This window comes from Nyctereutes procyonoides, unplaced genomic scaffold (genome assembly GCF_905146905.1).
Source record: "Nyctereutes procyonoides isolate TBG_1078 unplaced genomic scaffold, NYPRO_anot_genome, whole genome shotgun sequence".
NCBI lineage: Eukaryota > Metazoa > Chordata > Mammalia > Carnivora > Canidae > Nyctereutes > Nyctereutes procyonoides.
This window is the reverse complement of record NW_026575126.1, coordinates 46,347,654-46,366,395: the sequence shown is the minus strand read 5'-3', so window position 1 is coordinate 46,366,395 and position 18,742 is coordinate 46,347,654. Positions and strand designations below refer to the sequence as shown.

Sequence of the window (18,742 nt, the reverse complement as noted above, 5' to 3'; positions counted from 1 at the left end):
GCCTGTGTCTCTGCCTCTCTCTCTCTGTGACTATCATAAATAAATAAAATTTAAAAAATATATATTAGAAATGAAAAAAAAGAAAAGAAAAATGACATAGCCACTATGAAAAACATTATGATGGTCCCTCAAAAAATTAAACATAGAACCATATCATCCAGCAATTCCACTTCTGTGTATATACCCAAAGGAATTGAAAGTACAGACCCAGATATTTGTACCTCCCCATTTGTAGCAGCGCTATTCACAATAGCTAAAAGGTATAAGCGATCCAAATGCCCATGAATGGATAAGCAAATATGTGATACATATAATGCAACGTTATGCTTAAAAAGGAAAGACATTCTGACACTTGCCACATAGACGCTGAGCATATTATGCTAAATGAAAGAAGCCAGTCACAAAGAGACCGATGTGGTTTGGTTCCACTTGCAGAAGGCAGCTAGAGGGGTCAAAATCACGGAGACAAAGTCTCCATGGCTGGTGGAAGGGGGGATGTGGGTAAAGGGGGTTGTTGCATAACTGGGACAGAGTTTCAGTTTTGCAAGATGAAAAAAAAAAAAGTTCTGGAGGTGGATGGTGGTGATGGCTGTACGACACTGTGAACGTACTAACAGTGCCCTGTGCCCTTATCCACGGCAATTAACATCTTTTAAACTAAACAATGTCTGTGGAGCACCAACTCCATGCTAGGCATGGTGATATGACAATAAACACTGTACTTATAAGCAATGTAACTATACAAAATGAGCACAGAGACAGAATTCTCAGGGTAAGAACCAGCACAGACAGACACAAACACGCAAGAATTCATTCACGACTGGGTTTATCTGACACGGACTGTAAACTTTGACTGGCAGCTTGGAAGTAGAGCCTATCTGGAAAAGAACCACAAGTGGAATCTCTCTGCGGAGGACAGAAAAGGCACTGAATAGAATTCTTTAATGTTCATATTTTATTTTCTAAAATACCAACAAAGGACGGATAGGTGGGACCTCCCTTAGAGGTTTGGTATCTAGCCTTTAACACCACAGTTGGGTGGTGACACGTCAGAAGCCCTCTGAGGTCAGCAGCCAGATAAAAAGATACAGTGTCTCTGCTTCTACTGCACAGTCTATTCACAACCCCATCCCCACTTAGGCCAGAAAAAAAAAAAAAAAGAAGTAGAAGAGATCTGAAAGAAAAACTTTAAAAACTCACCTACCAATGATGGCTTGCCTAGGGAGGGTGCAGAGATCCACACTCCAGCATGAGCCAGGGATTCTGGAGGGGCAGAGGAGGCTGGATTGCTCTGAAAGTGGAGGGAAACCACCCAGAGGTCACCAAATATTCTAGATCCATCCAAATGTCCCTGCTGCTTTCATGACCTGGATACCCTCTCTTTATCCTCCAGGAGTCAGCTGAGGCATGACTCCCTAAACAACCCACTTTGGGTTAGGTGCATCCCCCATGCTCCCAAAGCCTCTGGTGCTGGGGCTTAGTTAGCCCTCCCCCTAGGCTGGGAACTCCGGGATGGGGGTGGGGTGTCATGTCTTGGTTCTCTGCTGACAGGTGTAGGGAACCACCTGACCATACCTGCTGCTCTTGTCCAAAGGGGGAGAGGTCCTTTTAACAAGGGCCACACTGGGCCAGACACTGCTGCAGCTGCAAACAGAGGGCCCCTGTCTTCTGGGTACACAGCACAGCCTTCTCTTCTCTTTACAGTTTGAGTGTCCCTAAGCCAGCACCAGACTGCCAATGATTTCAGACTCCTTCCTCCTCTCCCATCAATCCCAGCTCCTCAGCAAGACCTGGATTCTTATTCCTGGCTGGGACAGAACCGCCAGCATGAAACGGCAGGAGGCTCAGAGATCACACTTGCTACAGCAAATGAGGGCTTAGACTCAAGGATTTCAAAATACTTCTAGGGATAATAAAGTTCACAACTGGTCTGGATGATTCTCTCCCTTCCTTCTCGACACCTGCACTGCTCTTTAGGAGACAGCCTGGCCCGCTGGGCCCACCTCAGAAGAGGGAACTCCATTCCAGCAACTATTCTTACCCAAGATATTTTTTCTTGCTTGGCTGCTGCATCTGAGGCCTCCACTGTGTGAGCCTGGGCTGCCGTGGGGTCTTCCCGGTGTGGGGCTGGCTTCCCTGGCCTTCTGCAGCATCTCCCTTAAGGCACAAGACTCCTTGAGGCAGACTCATGGTCCCAAATCTTTTCATCATAAGCCTGGTGGGAGAGTGTCCTCTTTGGGGCAGATGCTGACCCTGGAACTGAATGTTTGGGGGACATTTGAGAAGGCCTCCTTTTTGAGGGGCTGGTTTCCACAGACACGTGCTGGGGGCACTCAGGCCCCAAGGATACAGCTTTTCTTTAGGAAGGCAGACCCATCCTTTGAATTTTTGTCTGAAAAATACATATATGGTGGATTCCATTAACACGTCCATTGGATTGATGGGACCAACCATCCACTGGAATGATGGGAGAGGCTTGGGTGCCCGTGAAATCTGCCCACCAGTAGGAGGCTCCCTCAAGCCCTCTGTACACAGAGTCCTAAGGTCCAGATTCCAGAGCAAAGGGCAAAGTGTCGGACAGGAGGAATGGGGCAACCAGAAGGTCGGATGCCAGATTCAGTTGCCCCGGCCACCCCGCACAGAAATCCCCAGCACATGGCAGATGCTCAATAAAGTTTCAAAGAAGGAACTCTAGAGAGTGTGAGAGTTTCTTGAAGAAGGCATGCATGGGGCCCATCTAGCGCATTCCCACACACTGGAGGGAAGGGGGAGGAGGAGGGGTGTTCTGATTTGTTGAGCACTTGCCATATTGTCATGGGTTACAACCAAAAGATCCCAGAGTCCAGACACGGCTCTTTGAAAGATGTTTTATCTTTTCTCAGACCTTAGAATAGCCCAGTGAGGAATGCATGCCCCCGTGTGATGGAAGAGGCAGGCTCAGAGAGCCCAGCAGACTTACACGAGGTAATCCAACCAGCAGACTGGCCGTCTGCTGGCTCTGATCTGGGACCTTTGGACCCTCAAGGCTTCCAGCATCAGTCACCACCTCCTAGGTTTGCAAGAGCTGGGCGCCATATAGTCTTAACATTGAGAGTCAAGTGCATGTTAGCCCTGTCCCCATCCATACCTGTAGTGCTTATTCATTTTCTCCTAGTCCACATTAAAATGCCCAATGAGCTGTGTCACACGTGATCAGAAAGGCACCCCCAACCATCAGAGGTGCTATGCTAGGCCTTGTTTGCAAGGAAACCAGCCGAGGAGGAAGAGGAAGTAAGGAGACTGTTCACAGTGTAAAGTAAAATTACTGGAATGTGGGACAGGGGGGGGGTGGTAGGCTGAGCAGTTCAGTCCGACACGCCCATGGGTTATAACCACGCGACCTCAGTATTTAGATCTGCTCAAAGGATCTGTGATTTCCGGTCCAGACAGAAAATAGAAGAAGGTTCACAACCTGCCTCCCACACTCTGTCCCCAGCCAAGCACTTACCAGGAAAAGGGCGGTAGGCTGGGCACGCGCCCAGACCCCAAGGGGAAGTGCAGTTCTCCTTTCTCAAGGCAGATATGACAAAAACCAACACTTCGCAATTTGGGGTGTGTGGCTGGATGTGCATGCACATGCACAGAATTTAAAGAAAAATGGATGTGGCAGGGGGTGATTCCATTAAAAATACCTACAGGCATGTCTACAGCATATAAAGAGCAGGTGCAAATAAAGTTTTTAGAAATCCAATCTCTGTGGAGTCATTTGGTAAGGGATAGAACGAGCAAAAGAGCAGAAATAACAGCTAAGGAGTAAACATGAGGCAGAAAATGTAATTTTACTAACTAAATGAAACATACCGGTGATTTTATTATGCTGCAGAGTAGGTATTTAAGTAATAATATCCAGAATCGGTGAGGCCGTGGGCAAAACTGAAGCCCTCAAATTCCGTCACTGGCGGTTTCAGTTAATACCTCGCTAGTGGGTCTCCTCCATCTTTTTAAAACCATTCATTTCTTTGACATAATAAGCCTCACTCCTGGGACTTTATCCAAAACTAGGGAGGGAGGGGAATAGGAATTATTCCCAAGAATTTCAAAATAACTTCATTAGTCAAAATGATGAAAAATCACAGACCGCTAACAGGGAAATGATTTTTTAAAGTTGTAGTCTATTAATTTGATACACTATCTCGAACTCATTTGTCAAGAAGTCCAACATGAGGCAATATATTAACATGAGAAAAAAAAGATTAGACTCCTCCAAGTAAAGCAGAAGATTGCAAAAAGCTGCACTAAGAAGGACTACATATTGACAAAAACTGGTAGGGGACATAGGAAAATGGAAACAGCTCATAAGGAAGAGTGATCACCCTGCAGGTGATTTTTTCTTTTAAAAATTCCTTTTGGAATTAAAAATAGACCTGCCCTACGACCCAGCAATTGCACTGTTAGGGATTTACCCCGAAGATTCAGATGCAATGAAACGCCGGGGCACCTGCACCCCGATGTTTCTAGCAGCCATGTCCACAATAGCCAAACTGTGGAAGTAGCTTCGGTGTCCATCGAAAGATGAATGGATAAAGAAGATGTGGTTTATGTATACAATGGAATATTACTCAGCCATTAGAAACAACAAATACCCACCATTTGCTTCAACGTGGATGGAACTGGAGGGTATTATGCTGAGTGAAGTAAGTCAATCGGAGAAGGACAAACAGTGTATGTTCTCACTCATTTGGGGAATATGAATAATAGTGAAGGGGAATATAAGGGAAGGGAGAAGAAATGTGTGGGAGATATCAGAAAGGGACACAGAACATAAAGACTCCTAACTCTGGGAAATGAACCAGGGGTGGTGGAAGGGGAGGAGGGCGGGGGGTGGGGGTGAATGGGTGACGGGCACGGAGGGGGACACTTGACGGGATGAGCACTGGGTGTTATTCTGTATGTTGGTAAATTGAACACCAATAAAAATTAATTTATAAAAAAAAAAAAAAACAAAAAAAAAAAACAACAACACAAAAAAAAATAAATAAATAAATAAAAATTCCTTTTGGGGGCGCCTGGGTGGTTCAGTTGGTTAGGCTTCCGACTCTTGGCTTCAGCTCGGGTCCTGATCTCAGTGTCATGGGTTGTTCAAGGCCAGTGTGGAGCCTATTTAAAACAAATTTTATTTAGAAAGAAAAATAAACTTAAAAAAATAAAGATGCCTTTTATAATTGGTATGATGCTATTTGTCCCAGAGATTTTTAAAAATTAAAAGGAAAGGAGAGAACAGAGACTGTGTTTAATGAGTATAGAGTCTCAGGGAAAATAGTGAGGTGGGTTGTACAACATCTGAATGTATCTGATGCCACTGAATCAGACACTCAAAAAAATGTTAAATTTTTGTTCTAGGCATTTTACTATAGTAGAAAAAAATAACAGGGAGGAGACACAGGCTCTAAGAAATTTTTTGTTTCTGAAATCAGACGGGTGGGGGTAGCCATGAGTGGTATGTGCTTATAGGGACAAAAGCCTAGAGGGAGAGGAGAACGGTGGAAACAGAGGTGGGGGGGGGTGAGGAAGAGGAGGGAGGAGGCAGGAGACCCCTTCCTACTTGAGACTGCTTTTCATCTTGAGGGAGAATAACATGCAAGTCATTTCTTGGAGGAAGCTTCTGTAGGGGAGGAAAAAAAAAATCATTTGCTCTACCCATCTTGGGTTCTGTGGCTGGGGCCCCTATAAATTGTGCTGACCAGAGACAGATTGGCAAGAAGAAAACAGAAGTTTACTAGCATACTCATCAAGCATGCACATAGGAGCACTCACATGAGAAATAAAAAAAAGTGTGTGTGTGTGTGTGTGTGTGTGTGTGTAGAGAGAGTGTGTTAACAAAAGAACACATTTTTTAGTGAAAAGTCAGAGAAGGACTTTGAGCTCCTAGAGGCAGAACACTGAGGGGAAGGCAAATATACGGAGGAACTAAGAGTGGTTAAGGACCAGTCTTTAGCAGAGCTTGTTACTGCAGATGCCTCTGGTGCTCATAAGGGACTAGAGTTGTCTCCAGGAATTACCCTGTGCCCTTCCTGGCAGGGAGGGGAGGGAGATACCTTTAGTCCTGCTCCTGGGCAAATAGGGAAAGCACAGAAGGAGCTGTTCCTGTGTCTGCTTCTTCTTAGTTGCCTCTGCATCAAATATGATGCCCTATGGGGCATATTTTCAAGCAGCAAGTTTTGCTACCCTTCACCTCTATCAGTCCCATTCTTGCCATGTACAGGGGGGTTATGGGCAAATTAAAACATATAGAGAGCAAGTATAAATGCATTTTTTTTAAAACCAATCTACACTCCATGAGATGGTTTGAGTGAAGCCTGAGTTTTACAACAAAAGGGGCCGAGGGAAAACTGACCATTGTGTAAAGTAAGGAGGAAACTGACCCAGTCAACACACATCTTGGGGAAACCCATGTGAACTTTTATTACCTAACCTCGGTTCTTGGTTATTTTTTTAAAGACTGGGAAGAAGGGGTGTCTGGGTGGCTCAGTGGTAGAGCATCTGCCTTCAGCTCAAGTCATGATCCCAGGGTCCTAGGATCAAGTCCTGCGTCAGGCTCCCCACAGGGAGCCTGCTTTTCCCTCTGCCTGTGTCTCTGCCTGTGTGTTTCTCATGAATAAATAAATAAAATCTTAAAAAAAAAAAAAAGACAGGGGAGGGGTAGAAGTGAGGTCACAGTGAAGCACTCTGACCAGCATGTCTACCCTCAGGAGAAGAGCTGAGCCCTTAGTTGACCCTTGACTGCTGAATGCAAAGGACAATTTCTAGTGACTTCTTGCTGCCCCAGCACTCTGGGAGATGATGTATATCTTGGCCTATCCCTCCAAGAACAACTTGGAAGAATAATTTTTCCTGAATGTAAAAGTTCTCAAAAATTAATTAATAGAAAAAGTATTAAACTGAAGTCACTTTAAGACTTGTTTTATTTGGTGGTGGGGAAGGGGGTTTAAGCGAATCAAGACAAGAAGGGGGTTGCTGGGGCCACAGTCTATGCAAGAAAACTTGAAAACCTAGAGGAGACATATTTTGGGGGACGAAGGGGAGTACAAAGAACCTGAAGAAGCTCAGGACAAGTCTCCCCAAAATGTGCAACTTTGGCACATGGGCTATTTTGAGCTGAAGGCAGTTGAAACCCTGCAAGCTCAAGAGAATTTTGCCCCTCCCTTAACAGCCTAGACAATCTAAATGGTGGGGTCTCTCCCAGGATAAGAGTTATTACCATAGATAAAGGTTTATCTGAGTGATCCATCTGTACGGCAGGGCAAACATCTTATTACCAAACATCCGGTCTCCCTATTGCTCTGAGAATGCCCTCTCCCCTCTTTGAAGCCCCAGACCCCTATCCCATCTCTTAGCTCAGGACAGAGTATAGACCTCATTTTTCCTTTCTGTCTTTGAACCTCTCGTGTGTGTGGGATTCCCATATATATAATATTAATTGAGTTTTCTCCTGTTAGTCTGTCTCACGTCAATTTAACTCAGACCAGTAAGAAGAATCTTTGAAAGGTAGAGGAAAACTTTTCCCCCCACAACATGCCAAAAAGATAAAATATCTATACCAAAGAAACTTGAGAAGGTTGTTCTAGTGATGCCACTATTTCCCCCAGGCCGTCATGGTCTGAGAGGAAGGGTAGACCTCAGGCATGGGTTCTTTCCCAGGTGAAGTCAACCAAGCCTTTAGGAATGCTAATTCCAATGCCATTTAAACCCATGGGGTAGGGACCCCTGGGTGGCTCAGTGGTTTAGCATCTGCCTTCAGCCCAGGGCGTGATCCTGGAAACCCTAGCATCAGGCTCCCTGCATGGAGCCTGCTTCTCTCTCTCTGCATCTCTCATTAATAAAAAATAAATAAAAATCTTTAAAAAAAATAATAAATAAATAAACCGATGGGGTTGGGGGAAGGCTAGAGGAGGAAGAAACACTTCTAAATTCCATATGGGGACAAGGATATTGAAAGCCAACAATTACAGCAAAGGAAAACCACAGACCAACTTTGCTTACATAAAAATCAGTGCAAAAATCCCAAATAAAATATAAGCAAATAAAATCCACCATGATCATTAAAGGGAGAAATCACCAGAACCAGCCTTGTAGGACAAGAACACCTTTTACTTTAATGTATTAAAGGAGATAAATCATGCTCTTCATAGATGCTGAAAGGCATTTGACAAAATTTACCATTATAACAAAATCTCTTTTAAGATTTTTTTTTAAATTCATGAGAGACAGAGAGAGAGAGCGAGGCAGGCAGAGGGAGAAGCAGGCTCCATGCAAGGAGCCCGATGAGGGACTCAATCCCGGGTCTCCAGGACCACACCCCGGGCCGTAGGTGGCACTAAACCGCTGCGCCACCGGAACTGCCCTATAACAAAATCTCTTATCAAATTAGAAAGGAGGATGCTTTCTTAACAGGACAGAATCACACATACAGACTCACGTCCATCAAGCCAAAAAATCAGCATCATTTGTAATGATTGGAAGCAAGGGAAGTTTCCATGAGACTCTGGAACTAAAGAATGCCCCCTATCACTACTATTTTGTTTGGAAGATCCTAGCTGATGAAAGTAGTTAAGGGGAAAAAAAGAAATTTGAGGAGAAAGAAAGAAGAGAAAGAACTGTGTTTATTCTGGAGAGTCCAAGAGAAGCAATGGAAAAATGTAGCAGACAGTAAGAGATCACTAAGGGATATCGGAGTAACATCCCCAAATACCTAGCCTTCCTGTGTACAAACAGTAAGCAGTTGGAAAAGTTAACAAAAGAAAATATCCCATTTACAACCACACCCCCACTCCAAAAAAACAAAACAAAACACCTCCCAGAAGCAAATGTGCTAAAATGTATACAATCCAGATGGAGAAATCTTTTTAAAGCCCCTGGAAGATATAAAAGACTTCAGATGTAAAGAAAGCCATACTGCATATGTTCTTATCTAGAAAAACTCAACACTAGAGAGGTGTAACTGTCAATATTGAGTGTTGGGGAGGATACAGAATGGGAGCCCTCACACGTGCTGGTGGAGGTGTGAGATGACGTGGTCACTCTGGAAGGAAGACAGGTTGGCAATTCCTTAAAAAGTTAGACACCCATTTGCCATATGGTTCAGCAATTCTCCTAGGTTGCTACCTAAGAGAGATGAAGACATGAGCTCACACAGACTCGTGCACAAGTGCCCACCAACTGCTGAACAGTCAGACAAGTTGTGGTGTGTCCATAGTATGGAAGGCTGCTCAGCAGTGAAAAGGAAGTACTGGTACCTGCTACAAGGGAGAAAGATCTCAAAAACATACTGAGTGAAAGAAGCCAGATGCTGAGGACCACAGGTTGTATGGCTGCATTTACATGAAATGTCCAGAAAAGGAAAATTGGCCAAGACAGAAAGTGGGACAGTGTCTGCCTGGGGCTGGTGGTAAGAACAGGGGATGACAATAAAGGGCACAGGTGCTCTTCTTGGGGTGACAGCAGTGTTCTAAAACTGGACTGTAGTCATGGCCACACAACTCTATAAATTCACTAAACATCACCAAAGTGTACACTTACAATGGGTGATTTTCAATGTATAAAAATAAAGCCACTAAAAAAGCAACTCCTTAAATTTAACATGTAAATATGATCTCAATAAAAATACCCCACAGGGAAATACATGTCTCCGTGTGTGCACCCACAAATAATTTTTCAACTAGATGAGCTGATTCTAAAGTTCATGAAATTTTTAAAAACAACAACAACCAGGAACTTTCTGAAAGTAAGAATAAACAACTAACACTATTAGATACTAAAACAGATTATGATCCTATACTAATTAAAACAATTTCATACAAATATGTGTATAGAAACGTACATAAAACATATCAATGGGACAGAAGTCAAAAATACACATAATACATTCAAGAATTTAACATATAATGAAAGACTTCATTTCAAATCAGTGGAGGGAAGTACTCTCTAGTTATTGGTATTGGAACAACTTAGTAGCAGGATGCCTGGGTGGCACAGCAGTTAAGCATCTGCCTTTGGCTCAGGTCGTGATCCCAGAGACTCAGGATCAAGTCCCATGTCAAGCTCCCTGCATGGAGCCTGCTTCTCCCTCTGCCTGTGTCTCTCATGAATAAAATAAATAAAATCTTAAGAAAAAAAAAGAACAACTTGGTAGCATCTGGGGAAAACACTGTTAGACCCCTCTACCTTTTTCTTCCATCAGAATGAATTATGGATGAGTCAGAGATTTAAACATAAAAAATGAAACTGTAAAAGTACTAGGAGAAAACCCAAAGAAACCTTTAACCATCTCTTGGTAGGAAAAGTCCTTTCTAAGCAGGACTCAAACGCCAGAAATATATATAAATATATATATATATATATACACACACACACACACACACACACACACTTTATGATCTAATAAAAAGTTTTAAAGGTTTTTTTTTTTTTATTTATTTACGATAGTCACAGAGAGAGAGAGAGAGGCAGAGACACAGGCAGAGGGAGAAGCAGGCTCCATGCACCGGGAGCCCGATGTGGGATTCGATCCCGGACCTCCAGGATCGCGCCCTGGGCCAAAGGCAGGCACCAAACCGCTGCGCCACCCAGGGATCCCTAATAAAAAGTTTTAAAATCTGCAAGCCAGCCTCAGTGGATTGCTACCTCTCATCATACACAACTCTGAAACTAAGCATAATACATAAGATACTCATCTGCAGGACAATGAGTCCTGCAAGCACAGCACAGAGCTGCAATTTTTAAGAGGAGTACTTGAGATGAAGTCCATGTTCACCAATGCCTTCTTTGGAAGGGAGAAAAAGAATGGACACTGAGCATGGCTGCATAGCCTGAACAGAAAGCAGTGGGTCTTGTTAACTGAAGATAACAAAGATCAGAGTTCAAGGATGCTAAGGCATCTGAGACTTGCAGGGCAAGCACAGGAGGAGGAGGAGCCACATAGAAGGAGTCCCAGCAATGTGCAAAGAGGTTCACCTCAGATCCTTGACCAAATCCTAAGCTGCAGAATGAGACTGTATGTGCAGAATGAGACTCTGAGGTCCACTGGGAAACTGTTTGGATGTGTGGGGAGGGGTGGGGGGTAAGTAAACTGCACAGAAATATTAGAGGTGGCCCGGGTGCTGCAGCCCGGGTGGCTCAGCAGTTTAGCACCGCCTTCAGCCCAGGGCCTAATCCTGGGGACCTGGGATTGAGTCCCACGTTGGGCTCCCTGCACGGAGCCTGCTTCTCCATCTGCCTGTGTCTCTGCCTCTCTCTGTCTCTAGTGTCTCTCATAAATAAATAAATAAAATCTTTTTTAAAAAAAAGAAATATTAGAGGTCATACAATTCCAACCTGAGGAGGAAAGATTCTGATTAATCATGTGAGGCATTCAGTTGACACCGCCAAAAATCCAGGCCTTAAGAGTGTGAAGCATACCTTAGGAGTAGGGTTATATACTACTACTTGGGAGGGGGGAAGAGGGAACCTGAAATATACCCATACTAAAGCTGAAACCAAGCCTTGATATGTTCAAGGTGATCAGTTAGTCAATTTAATGGTCCACAAGAACAAAACTCAACAGTTTATAGAGGAAGATAATTTAATCCAGAATCTTTACAACATGTCACCCACAGTGTTCAACAATATAATCCAGAATTACTAGCTGTGTGATAGAGGAAAATGCAGTTAATTAAAACAGATGCACACATAACCCAGATGCTGGAATAGGTAGACAAAGACTTGAAAATAGTTTAAAGAATTCAGAGGTAAAATGAGATGATGGATAAAGAGATGGAAATTTAAGAGAGAAATGGAAACTTTATGAAAGAACCAAATAGAAGTTTTAGAATGGAAAAATACAAACATCTGAAATGAAAAAATCTATCAGAGGAATTTAACCACAGACTGGACATAGCCCAAGACAGGAATCGGTGACGTTGAAGACAGGCCAATGGTAGCTATCCAAACTGAGGCACAGAAAGAAACAAAAAATAAAAATGAAATGGAAGAGGGTGGGGGAAGAAAACACACATCTGAGATCTGCAGGACAAGTTGTCTGATATACGCACAACCGGAGTCTCGCAAGGAGGAGAGAGAATAGGTCAGAGGAGTATCTTAGGATAATAGCCAGTAATTAATCAAAGTTGATGAAAGATATCAATCCACAGATCCAAGAAGCTCGGTAAAACCCAAATAGGATTAACACAAAGACGAGCACACCTGGGCACATCATAAACTAATGGAAAGCAAAGAAAAGGAGAAAAAACTTAAAAGCAGCTTGAGGATGAAAGACATTCCATCAATGGGAACAGCAATAAGCATGACAGCTGAATTCATTAGAAACAGTGGAAGCCAAGGTTGGCCGTGGGCAAAGCGTTTGCAGGAATGCCCAGGCCATGGGCCAAAGGCAAGGAAAACAAGGAGCAAATATCACATTTCGGGTTATCCTACCATGCTCACATGTAATAGGATCTCTTGGCAGGGATGGATTTGCTTTTGAAGTTCATCAATTCAGTCAGTTTTCTCTGACAGAAGTAACAGAAGATGTATACCCCAAAAGCACAGGTGGTTTTGGAAAAATGTTGACCTGGGGAATGGCAATTTTAATGCATCATTGTCCGGTCTTCTGGGTTTTGCTTTGAGCCCTGTGACAGATGATTAGGTCAGGTGTCCACGCTCAGGGACCTTCTATCCTAAAGAAAAGAGGTTGTCTGGAGCCCTGCCCCCACCTTTTGGTTACTGCACGTCACACTCAGCCAGCCTCTCAGCTTAGACCAGGGAAAGCCCCCCTCGTTTCATGAGTCTCAGTGGGCCCAGGAAAGATGGTGGGGTGAACAAACCCATCTGTGTGCCCAGACCAGCTGCCCACCCTGTACTCGCTCTCCAGATCAGGGCTGGCTTTGTAGGCATGCACACTGCAGAGTTAGGGCCCTGTGCTCAGAAGCACCCCTACAACTGCCTGCATGCCCTGTCACCATCTTGAATTTTTTTTTAAAGATTTTATTTATTCATGAGAGACACACAGAGAGAGAGAGAGAGAGAGAGAGAGGCAGAGACACAGGCAGAGGGAGAGGCCAGCTCCCCACAAGGAGCCCGATGTAGGACTTAATCCTGGAATCATGTCCTGAGCCGAAGACTGATGCTCAACTGCTGAGCCACACAGGTGTCCCACCATCTTGAATCATAATAGTGTTTGATCCAGGGGCCCCGCCTTTTCATTTTATGCTGGGCCCCATAAGTTATGTACCTTGTTCTGCTCCAGAGCCACTAATTCCTAGCTTCTCAGGTGCCTGGAACAGGTCAAAGTTTCCATAAAGCAAGTGGGTAGCCAGCCACAGAGCCCCTCCAAATGGAGAATCCCATCCCTGGCTCTAGTGAAGCCACTTCCTAAAGGAGCCTTACACAGCTTGACTAGTTTAAGGATTAGCATCCCACTGGCACAAGAGTGGGTCCGTTTCACACAACTGTGGAATTATTAGGAACAAAAGTGGCCAGTGCCAAAGGGCTAGGGCCTCTTAAACACATGCATCTGTACTAAAAATTCCTGGGAGGCCCAGGACCCAGTCTCATCTCATGGTCACTGGGAGTCAGGCTGTCCTGAGCAGGACAAGTCTCCACAACCCTTTTTCCCCCCTCAAATTTGGAACAGCTTCCATGGTTGAACAAAGGCAGTGTTTGCATAATGGCTGGCCCAGCTCAGTAGTAGACTGGCTGTGCCTCAGTGGCCCTGGTGGATCAAACTCGCAACTCAGCCCAGTCACCCTGGGTTCTAGCTGGCTAACCTAACTGGGAGCAGCCATTCCCAGCTGTGCTCCCAGATCTGAAAGGCCCATCCTTTCCTGAGAAGCCTCTTTTGGGGTTTCAGGAAGGAAGTGGGGACAGAGAAAGGAAACCACAAACTCTTATAACTCTAATAACAGTATCACCTCTTGGTCTGCACCCCCCTTGGGCAGACGCTCTGTGGTGAGGGGGGAGGGTGCTCCCCAGGCTGCATTTCATCCTGAAACCACCCAACGGCTCTGAGAGAGGAGGCCCAGGGTCTGAGCCCAGCTGGCAAAGCCAGGTCCTGGAACCACCAGGTCCCTCTGGCCTGGAGGCCTACAGTTTTGCTCCTACAGCACCCGACAAGAGGCGCTGGTGGTGTCGGCCATGAGTTTCACTCTGCTGACAGAGGTTTCTCTTGAAGGACACTGATCAGGCCAGGGGCCAGCCAGCTCATCCATCCCTGGAAACAGAGAACCCCAACTAGGAAGGGAAAGTAGAACTGTCCACTTCTGTGTCTCTGAAAATAGCTTTATCCAAGGATGGAAGGACCCAACATTGTGCTTCTCACTAATGGGTGAGGGGGTTCCTCGGCTCTGAAAGGACTCCAATGTGGCCTCTTTCCTTTTCCTGCCTGGGCCCCAAACTCTGCCTCCCAGAGCCTCTCATTTTGAAAGCAAAATTTAAAGCCAGAACAAATTCCTCCTCTCTGCAATCCCTGACACCTAGCCCTGAGCCCTAGCCAAGAAGGCTGGTGATTGGCAGGGTCCTTGCTCCCCAAGACCAAGTGGGCAGTACCTGAAAGACTCTTGGGCATAGGCATGAGCTCTTCACCCCTTTTGTAACTGTGGTGACCACCCTGGGAGCCAATTACGCCCCCTTAAGCCTTCTGGGAACACTTAAGTCCTGGGCACAGCAGAAAGGATTAAGTTAATGGAGAAGAGTCATGTTTTTCCAATTAGTTATAAACCACCCATGTTGGAACTTGCGCAAAACTGGCCCTTGCTTTCACATTACCCAAGATTCCTTGTTCCATCTTTCTCCATTAATATGTTCACGAGGGCTTTCAAACAAATTTGGTTCTAAAGGCCCATGACCATGGAATAAACAGGATGCTCACAGAAAAAGGCCTCCCTCCAGCAGAATGCTAACACCAAAAGTCTCATCTTCCGTGAGCCATGCAGTGAGGGAGCAGATGGAAATTCACTTAGATCGACCAAACATTTCCTACATTGGGCTCATTAACACACACCAACGTGTGCAGTTATGTTTATGTTGGAATTGGATATGCATTTTGCTACATGCATACATTTATTTTTTAACAGATTTTTTCCCACTGACATTTCTACCCCATGCCAAGTCTGGTCCAGCCTGCCAAACCGGGGAGATCGAGAGCCCAAGCCAGTGAGCTCATTCTTAAGGAGCCTTGTCAAAAGCCAGAAAGGCAAAGAATGTGGGGAAAGCAGGGAAAACGCTATTCTCACGCCTCCAAAGACAAGGCAGGTCTTGCAATGGGGCAGGGCAGCTCTAGCAGCAGGGGAGTGGGAATGACCAGAAGACCTCTCCGTGATCAGCCAGAAACAGTCCACGTGAGGAGTTTAACAAGATCGCTCTTATTCCCATTTTGCCAGTGAGGAAACAGAGGCTCAGAGGTTGGGTGTCCCAGAAGCCACAGACATTGAGTGGTGGGGGGAACTGGGATTCGAAGCCCTGTTGTCTGGCTTAGAACCCACATTATCCCTTATGTGGTTGTGGTTGTCAGGTCCTTGTGGTGGCCAGAATTCTAAGATGCCTTCCCAACCCCAAAATCCCCACCCCTGGTGTATACACGTGGTTCCCAGTTACCCAATCCAACAGTAGGAAGGGAAACTAGGTGTTGAAGGGAATCTGGAGAGGTCACAGTCCCAAATTAGCTGACCTTGAGACAGACAGGCCTTATCCTATGTGACCTATAAACTGGAGCTTAGAGGTGAGAGGGGGAAATCAGGGATTGGAAGCTCAGGAGGAATTTGACACTTTCTGGCTTGAAGATGGAAGGAGATACAAGGCCAAAGAATGGGGGTGGTCTCTAGGAGCAAAGAGCAACCCCCAACTTGCAGCCAGTGAGGGAATGGGACCGCAGTCCTGCAACCACAAGGAACTGGATTCTGCCAAAAACCCGAATGAGCTTGAAAGCAGATCCTCCCCAGAGCCTCCTACAAATAGCTCAGCCGGCCTAACACTTTCATTTCCATCTAGTGAGGCCTTGAGCAGAAAACCCAACCATGCCGTATCAGACAAGCTGCTGGGCTGGCGGCAATTTGTTATGTGGCACGATGGTCCATAACCAATGGTTCCAAAGCATATGTTCCAGCTCTCACACTGAGCAGAGACTTGGGTTGTCTAGGCCTCCTGGAGCCCCAACACTGCCCCATTGGGCTCCCAGCACATCCTTCGGAGCACTGGTCCTTGTCTACAGGAACCAGGTGAACGCAGTAAGAGAACCTTGGAATTAGAAGATGCTTTCAGGGCCTCACCTGCCTTCTCACTGCCGACCTCAGGGCTAGCAACCCACACGACCCATACCTGTGCTGCCCAGTACCCTACCCGCCCCCCCGCACCGCCACTGGCCATGCAGGGCTGATTACGTTCAAATTCATTAAAATAAAGAATTGAGAATTCAGTTTGGTAGGACTGCCCGACAAAATGGAGGACACCTAGGGAAATTTGAATGCCAAACAATGGATAATTTTTTAGAATAACTAAATCCCAAATAATGTATGGGATATGCTTAAAGAGCATTAGTTTATCTGAAATTCACATTTAACTGGGCAGCCTGTATTTTTTTTTTAAATAAAAGCCACTTTGGTGGGGGTGGGGGGACACAGGAGGGACCAGTTTTAGATCTACAGAAGAATTGTGAAAAAAGTATAGAGTTCCCAACTACCTCACCCCCAGATCCCCCTACTGGTAACATCTTACATTAGTATGGTATATTTGTTGTTGCAAACAATAGACCCAGGTTAAAACATTATTAACTGGGGATGCCTGGGTGGCTCAGCGGTCTGCCTTTGCCTCAGGTCGTGATCCCGGGGTCCTGGGATTGAGTCCCACATCGGGCTCCCCGCAGGGAGCTTGCTTCTCCCTCGGCCTGTGTCTCTGCCTCTGTATCTCTCATCAATAAATAAATTCTTTAAAAAAAATAGAAAATGGGGCAGCTCGGGTGGGACTCAATCCCAGGTTTAGCTCAATCAGTGGTTTAGCGCTACCTTCAGCCCAGGGCCTGATCCTAGAGACACAGGATCGAGTCCCACGTCAGGCTCCCTGCATGGAGCCTCCTTCTCCCTCTGCCTGTGTCTGTGCCTCTCAATCTCTCTGTGTATCTCTCATGAATAAAATCTTAAGTATATATATATATATATATATATATATATATATATATATATATATATGTTACTAACTGAAGTGCATGCTCTTTATAGATTTCTTCTTGTTCTGCACCCTTTCTCTGTGGCAAGTTCCCACATTGCACTGAGATGTACTGTCTTCTTAGGCTCCGCCCCAATTTAAATAACCACATGTGGCTGTGACACTAGCTCACCTTGGCTGTGACAATTTCTCAGACTTTCCTTGTTTTTGATGAGCTTGACAGTTTTGAGGCGTACTGGGGAGGGATTTTGTCAAATGTCCATCAACTAGGATTTTTTCATGTTTTCCTTGTGGTGGAGGGTAGAGCTGGGGTAGAGTAGAGGGAAGGAGTCATTCTCACCACACCCTGCCAAGGGTATATCACACTCTCAACAGGGCTCATCACGGCTGATGTCCACCATGGCCACCTGGCTGAGGTGTGGGGGGCCAGGTTTCTCCACTGGAAAGCTACCCTCCCCCCTACACCTTTCCACAGGATCCTCTTTGGAAAGAAGTCATCATGCACAGCCCACACTTAGGGAATGGGAGGCGTCCTGTATTTACTCCCATTTACTCTGGGTTTACTGAATTCGGCAACCCTATTGGAGGCCCTAGGTGCACGTCAAGTGCTCCATAGCTTCATGAGGCTAGCGGCTACTCTATGGGACAGTGCAGCTCTCTAGTCTAAGTAAAAGCAAACGGGCTACCCAAACACAGATCATTCACCTACTACTAGTGCTATTCTTCACTTAACACTCTCCTTCAGGAAGCCCTGGTGGCCCAGCGGTTTAGCTAGCGCCGCCTTCAGCCGGGGCTGTGATCCTGGATTCGGGATGGAGTCCCGCATCTGACTCCCTGCATGGAGCATGCTTCTCCCTCTGCTTGTGTCTCTGACGCTCTGTCTCTCATGAATAAATAAAATCTTTAAAAAAAAAAAAAAACCACTTTCCTTCAAAGGGACTCACTTTGAAAAAAAAAAAAAAAAAGGAGACCCGAGGGGCACCTGAGTGGCTCAGTTGGTTGAGCGTCTGCCTTTGGCTCAGGTCATGATCCCAGGGTTCTGGGATCAAGCCCTGCATTGATCTCCCTCCTCAGCAGGGAGTCTGCTTCACCCTCTCCCTCCGCCCTCCTCCCCCTACTCTTGCTCTTGCTCACTTTCTCTCAAATAAAATCTTTAAAAATAAAATAAAAGGAGACCTGATATCACTACCTTACGACACCCTAGCAGCGGTCCAGCACCGAGGATGGCCCAGGATGCCCAGGAGCAGCAAGTAGGTGGTCTATCCCGGTTCCTCCGTGGGGGTTTTTTCTCCTCCTCTTCCTCCTCAGAGAAGCTGGGGGATGAGAGGCCCCCTTGTTCCTGGTCCCAAGGGTTCCTGAGTTTTTCATTTGCCCTTTCTCTGGACTCCAGGGTCCCCATCTGAGAAGGCAAAAGGCTCAGTAGTTGACCAGCACTAGGGCGGCTCTGACTTCCACCAGGTGTTCCGGGCCAGGAAGCTATAGGTCTGTGGCTGCTACACCTGGCTGGTTTTAAGACTCATCCGAGGAGCTTTCTAAATGCTTACATTTTCCTAAGCCCTACCCACATGAATTCTAA

The 18,742-nt window shown here is 45.6% G+C and overlaps 1 long non-coding RNA gene across 1 annotated transcript; it reads right to left on the bottom strand.

Annotated features, from left to right (window-relative positions):
- Positions 1-1,073: 1,073 nt before the first annotated feature.
- On the bottom strand, positions 1,074-18,625 carry LOC129520102 (uncharacterized). Its single transcript, XR_008666474.1, has 3 exons — positions 18,356-18,625; positions 2,042-2,259; positions 1,074-1,291 (listed from the first exon to the last, which is right to left on the bottom strand). It is a non-coding gene; the product is annotated as an uncharacterized LOC129520102 (long non-coding RNA).
- Positions 18,626-18,742: the final 117 nt, after the last annotated feature.